This window comes from Dasypus novemcinctus, chromosome 17 (assembly GCF_030445035.2).
Source record: "Dasypus novemcinctus isolate mDasNov1 chromosome 17, mDasNov1.1.hap2, whole genome shotgun sequence".
In the NCBI taxonomy this organism is placed as follows: domain Eukaryota; kingdom Metazoa; phylum Chordata; class Mammalia; order Cingulata; family Dasypodidae; genus Dasypus; species Dasypus novemcinctus.
In genome coordinates, this window is record NC_080689.1 from 58,578,866 (window position 1) to 58,585,329 (window position 6,464).

At 53.8% G+C, this 6,464-nt stretch overlaps 1 long non-coding RNA gene across 1 annotated transcript; it reads right to left on the reverse strand.

The window, feature by feature from the left end:
- Nucleotides 1-353: 353 nt before the first annotated feature.
- On the reverse strand, nt 354-3,695 carry LOC131273983 (uncharacterized). The gene is made up of 2 exons (XR_009181171.1): nt 3,563-3,695; nt 354-3,030 (listed from the first exon to the last, which is right to left on the reverse strand). It is a non-coding gene; the product is annotated as an uncharacterized lncRNA (long non-coding RNA).
- Between the last annotated feature and the right edge of the window lie 2,769 nt (nt 3,696-6,464).

Genomic DNA, 6,464 nt, shown 5'->3' on the forward strand with positions numbered 1-6,464 from the left:
TGCAAAGGGATGGGAGGAAACCCTTAAGGATGAAGGAACTATTCTCCATCTGGATTGCGGAGGTTGTAATGTAGTTGTTAAGTACAAAATTCCTTAAACTTAAAATAGATAAATTGTATTATATGTAAATAGTACCTTAATAAAAATTAAAGTGTTCCTTCTTTCCGGAAAACAATATAGTAAAGACCAGTTGTTGTTTTTCATGACCTATTTTGAGAAATAAAATGGTGGCAACCTTATATAATCCCGAAATATTCCCAAAACTTTCAGGACTGAGAAACTGACAAGCCCGAGAGTCATTATATTTGATATCCATGGCAACATAATAAATTACTCCAAAACGTAGTGGCTTACAATAACAAACATTTTTTATTTCACAGTTCCTGTGAGCCAAGAATCTGGATCTGGCTTAGCTGGGTCCTCTGGCTCAGAGTCTCTCATGAGGCTGCAAAGTGTCTGCTCAGGCTGCAGCCTCATCTGAAGGCTCAACTGAGGGAAACTGAGGCCTGAGCCCACTGTCGTGGTTCCTGACAGGATTCAGTTTCTCACTGCCTGTCGGCTGGAGGCACCCTCAGTTCCTCACCACTCGGCGTCTCCACATGGCAGCTCATGATGTGCCAGCTGGCTTCCCTCAGAGTGAGCAAGTGAGGGAGCAGGAAAGGGCAAGCTAGAATCTTCTTTGGAGGTTGCCTATCACTCCTTCACTCCAGAATATGAGCAGGGTCAGGCCTGGCAGGGAGGTGAGAGTGGTAAGAGAAAAGGAGGGCAGGCTGGGTGCCCCCACGCCTCCAGGTACAGCGTGTTAGCGGGAAGCTGCGGGAACAGGGAACTGCTGGCTTCTATTTTCTCCCCCAAATTAGGGTCACCTGCCAAATGTGAGGGGCAAGTGATGCGGGTTTGAGGAGGAATAAAGAGTGGAGAACAGGAGACAGATATGTAAAAGGATGCTTCAGCTGGGGCCAGAGCCTGGAGAATTCTTTAACTCTGGATAAACCTTGCTTCAAGGCTCTGAACAGTTTCTGTCCATAAAGAAGAACTGATGCTTAAATCCATCCCAGAGTCAGGCTTGCCTTTTTCTGGGAAAAGTATCATTTAAAAAAAAAAAAGAGTGATTTATTTATTCTCCCCATCCCCCACCCCGTTTTCTGCTGTGTCCATTCTCTGTGCATTCTTCTGTGTCTGCTTGTCTTCTCTTTAGGCAGCACCGGGAACCAATCCTGGGACCTTGGGAAAACTATCTTGAGTGATTGTGATTCAAACGTGCCCGTGTTACCCACGGGGAGCTGTGTTATCCCGCGGGGGAACGATGAAGCCGACCTGAAGCCTGAATGTTGTCTTCAGTGCAGCTATGAGCTCCCCCTGATGCTGAGGCGGGGCGGAGGACAGGAGCTGGCTGGGCTCAAGCCACAAGCACGAATAAGCCCCCCGTGTTTCGATGGCGCACTGCTGCTGCTCTGGGATGGCCCTGCAGGGCCAGAGGGCAGGGCTAGCCCTGAGGGCGAGGCTGCTGTCCCTCTCCTGAATTTGATGAACAACCCCACTGTCAAATGTCCTCGGCAAAGGTAGATCCTGGCACAGGAAATAAGAGAGGATCCAGGTTGTGGTAAAAAGGCATTTCCTCTTCTGTCTGGGGCCTGGGGACAAAGTAAAGTCCGTCCCAATGAGGTATTCAAGTCTCTACCTTCTCTCCCACTTGGGAGCCTGAGTCTCGGGAGGGTAGATAAAGCCCTCTCTTTTGGGGAGAGAGATGGCAGTTAGAACTCTGCAGAGCCATTCCCATGCCCCCCGCAGATGGGCCTGTGGTCTAGTCCTTTCGATGGAATCACAGAAAGAAGAGCAGAGGCCCTTTTCCCAGGCCAGGGGCAGCCATGTGCTGACAGGATGCAGAGGCCAGAGCCCAGGACCACACACAGAGTGTTGAGCAAGGCAGGGAGAGTGGGGGGTGGGGGGAGAGGTGGGGGGGTTAAGGATGCATGGGCTGTGGGCAGGTAAAGTTGCTTGAAATGTGGGTTCACACAGGAGACTACTGAGGGTCACACATACCAGTCAAATAATCCCAAGCTGGTCAAGCCATTTGGGGGTCCAGATAAGACCGGGGCATCATCAACCCACGTGCACCCGGAGTTCAGTGTGGCTGGCACTGCTGGCCCCCATCTCCTGTCCCAGGTCCCAGGGCCAGACCTCAAATGCGTGAGCGGCTGCCTCCAAGCCCCTCCCTACCAGCCAACACTGACGATTAGCCAAGGCTCATGAAGCAAGAACCCGGCATTAGGAAGGACCTAGAGTTACCTCGACACCAAGGAATTCAAAATTGTTTTGAATATCCAGATCCAAATTCCAAATCCAGGCAAAATCCCCCTCACCTTGGCTCTGGCTTGGGACCCTCGTCTTGGATACAGCCTGAGAAAAAGATGCCCTCCTGAGACCCCAGTCCAGGACCCACTGACCTTGGGGACAGAAACGTTCTTTTCTTGTCCCTTATGCGCTGTGGCCTGGGAAATATCCCAGCCTCACTGACCTCAGCTGTATTTCTGTGCCAAAATGGAGTAGGAGCCAAAAAGAAAAAAAGGCGGGGACGAGTGGGTAGTAAAGAACGAACTTTAAGGAGAAAGATGTTTACAGTCAGACTAGCTTTCTCACTTTTAACACCTGAGCAAGGTCACAGTTTGCAATCAAAAGTTAGCAACTCAGCCTTCTGGCTGCGGGCGACAGTCACATCAGCTTCCAGGGTTCTCTTCTCCAAGCAGTGTCCAGGGGAATTTTAAAAGGTGAGCGTGAGATGGGCTTTACCTACCAAAAAGTAAGAATGAGACTGGGCAAGAGTCTTTGCCTAACTGTAGGAGGGTGGTTTGCATTTGTAAATTCAACACCTAATTTAACCCACCCACCAAAAGTGGTTGTCCATCAACCAGAACGCCGCTTCCCAGCTGCTGCTCTCACACAGGAAACCACAACTCCAGGCCCAGCTTTCCCAGAAAACAGTCATTTCCTAGAGCCAGCGAAGGAGACAAAAAGGGAAACCATAGAAACCTGAAAGGAAGGGAAACAGAGAGCTCAGGCCAGGTAGGGCATAGCATCGAATCCCGCCGCCACCCCGGGTGCCCGGCAGGGTGACGCCCATCTTGCCGGCGAGTCCTTCCCTCTGTGTGAGCAGCACTCCTGGGCATTTTCTGAGCAAGTAACGGGGCGGGGCTGGTCCAAAGAAATGCTGTGCTCGCCCCATCTTGGTGACCCTACGGTTTTTCGGCCTTCTCACCGCCCCCCTTTGAGTCTCTAACTGCCCCCTTGTGGTCACCACGCGCCCCTGCGCGGCTTCTGCCCCGGTCCCAGACAAAAAGATGTTGCAAAAAGATGTCCTGCCGCCCTCACTCCTTCCTAGGCAGATCCGGGCGCCGGCAGCACCTTCCGCACTGGGCTTGGCCGCGTGGGTCTGGGCTTCCAGGCCCAGGTCGAGGGGGTGGCCGGGAAGCGGGGGCTGCGTGGAGCCCGCTGCCCACGCCGGGGTATGCCCCTCGCCTCCCGCCCGGGACGGAAAAGTGCCCGAGACCCGGGGGCTGCTCACTGAATGTTTGTGGAAGGAGGAAGGCGGGGAGGGTAACGTGGACAGAGCAGCGAACAGGCCTCTGCTGCGGGACACGGATGGGGCCAGAGGGGACCAGCCCCGGGCTGGCTCCTCGGCGCGGCTTCGGGTGGCTTCTGGGCACACCACACCCCCAGCCTCCCAGCGCCAGGCCCCGCCCCGCCGCCCCAGGCGTGCTGCGCCAGGCGGAGAAAGAAAGAAAAATAAAGGGGGATGGAGGCGGCACCGCGCTCTCGCCCCGGCCCGGCGCGGGCTCGACTCCCGCGGGATCTGGCCGGTGGGTCGGGCCCGCCCGGTGAGCCACTGCCCCCTTGCGGCCGCCGCGCCCCGCAGCAGCGTGTGGAGCCCGCGCTCGGTTCGCCTTTCTGGAGTAGGTTTTTTAGACTCTAACAAGTTGGCTGCTCTCTCCATTTAGTGGCCCTCTGCTGCCCCCGGCCCCGTCACACCCCTGGGAGTGAGGTACAAGAGGACCCAGTGACGGCGCAAAATAGCAGTTTTCTGGCTCAGCCCCACCTGCTGAATTGTGGGCAGTGCGGAGCCCCCACAAGTTCCACCCAGGTGGTTCAGCAGCTCCCGGGGAGCGTTTTCACGGTTTCCTCAGGAACACAGTCTGGGCTACTCTGACATTCACCCTCTTCTCTGGCTGAGGTGACCCCAGCTGTGCCTTCCATTCCGAGCCCTAATGTAGTCCTGGTCAGGGGCCCCGCTCGTGTGGCTAACGTGCCCCTCAGCTCTGCTGCCCGCAAAGCTGCCCTTTCCTTCTGACACCAAGGCCAGCTGTCCACAGACTCCCTCGTCCAGGCCGAGCCTCTTCAGGCCCTCGTGCAAACAGCCCCTGTCAGGATTATTCCACTGGTCTCCCCCAAACTTCTCAACTTTGACTCTCAAACTCAAATCTGGTATATTTGCAAGGTGTTTTGGCTTTGTTTTGTTTTTCACGTTTTAACCAACCAGTTCTTGCAGATATTACTGACAGAGAAAGGATTAACTGAGAATAAAGAAAGAATGCAGAGAGCGAGGACACTGGCATGGATCAAAGGATGTGAGAGTAGAAATCGTGGCATGGGGTCCCAGCGCCTCCCTGCTCCATGCACTGGGCCCTGAGAGGATCTGCAAGGTAGGGGCACCCCAGGAAAGACCCTGGGAGCCAGGCGTGGGCCCAAGGAGAGGGCGTAGCAGGTAATGTCCAGCCCAGACCTGGTGGAAGACATGAGTGGATTTGTTCCCAAACACATAGGACTTTCAGAAGTGTCTGCCATTTAGGGTGGTGGAGGAGGACACCAAGATCCTGAGGTTGAGAGGGGCACTGAAGTTGGGGTAATGAACTAACGTTGCCTCATGTGGACCCAAGGGGTGGCAGCTCCTGGGGATACTCAGGGACATAATCAGGGTCTGTCTGGGACCACGGGGTCCTCTGCCCTGGACATGTACATCATGCACTTTTTAAAACTGTTGTAACATAAATGTAACACAAAATTTACCATTTCCCATTAACCATGTTTAAGCGTACAATTAAGTGGCATTAACTGCGTTTGCAATATTGTGAAACCATCACCACCATCCATTGCTAAAACTCTGCCCATTAAGCAAAAACTTCCCACTCTCCTTCCCCCAGGCCCTGGTAACCTCTAATCTACTTTCTGTCTCTATGGATTTGCTTATTGTAGGTATTTCATATAAGTGGAATCAGACAATATTTGTCCTTTTATGCATCAGGTATTTTTGGTGCCCTTGGAATGACCCCATTTCTTCTTCAGGGATGACCCCCTGGAAGCGGTGCTTGCAGCTGGACATGGATGCTCAGTGCTCCCTGCCGGCGCTAGAGCCCCCAAGGGCAGTGATGAAGAAACCTTCATGGGCTGCTCTGAGCCTCTGGGCAGGTCTAGAGAGGGTGACCAGTGCTCACAGGAGGGGGCAGGGAGCAGGGAGAAAAATGCAAACAGCTTTGGCCAAACTTGCTGAGATTCCTGCTCACTCATGCTCCTGGGAAAGGGTGTGTGGAAAGTGCTCTTGAAGTTCCTTACATCTGGCCCTGAGTTTCTTAAGGATGGAGTCTTCCTAGGGACAGTCGTGGAATGTTCCAGAACTGGGGGCCCTCTGTAGCCATGAGGACGCACCGTGGGTGGACAGGACGGCGGAGCATCTGCTCCCCTTTTACTTCCTGGGCTGGTTAGGAAATGTAAGAATGAAAATATAAGGCCATTAATACAAGAGGACATAAATGTAGAAGGAAATGTATGAGCCTGGGAACAAAGCACAGCTGCTTTAAGGGGGGCCCAGGGGGCGCAATGTGGCACAGAATGGAAGAGGAAGCCGTTTTCCAGACCTCAGAACAGAACCCAGCAGCTCCAGCTAGTTGCCTCACCCCACCATGAACACTTTGCAAACCATGAGAGACCACAACGCCCCCGTTCCTGTCGTGCTGACTCCTTGGCTTCTCCATTACACCCCAAGCTGGGACGTTCCACCCAATGACAGCCTTCTGCTTCTGAGCAGCTGAGGGCCAGAGCGCCTTCCCGTCCACACCTGAGGACCCACGGGAGCTCTGGTTGCTCTGACCTGTCCAGCCCAGCAGTCCTCCGCCCTCTGTCCAAGTTTCCCACCCAGAGGCCCAACAAGCCCCCATACGCCACCTGTGGGCAACAGGGTGCTCCAAGTGCACCTGCTGGGTCCTCACCCTGTAGACGACTTCATCTCCTATACAAGAAAGGCTTGAATCAGGCAGGGTTCACGAAACTCAAACACGTCCCAGAGCTAATCAAGTGAGAGCCGTGGAGCTTGGCATGAGTAACACTTCTCTCTCCCTCTCTCTCTCTCTTATTTTTTTCTTCATTATCCTAAGACAAACAGCAGCCCAAGCACCATTGAATGGTAACTCACACCT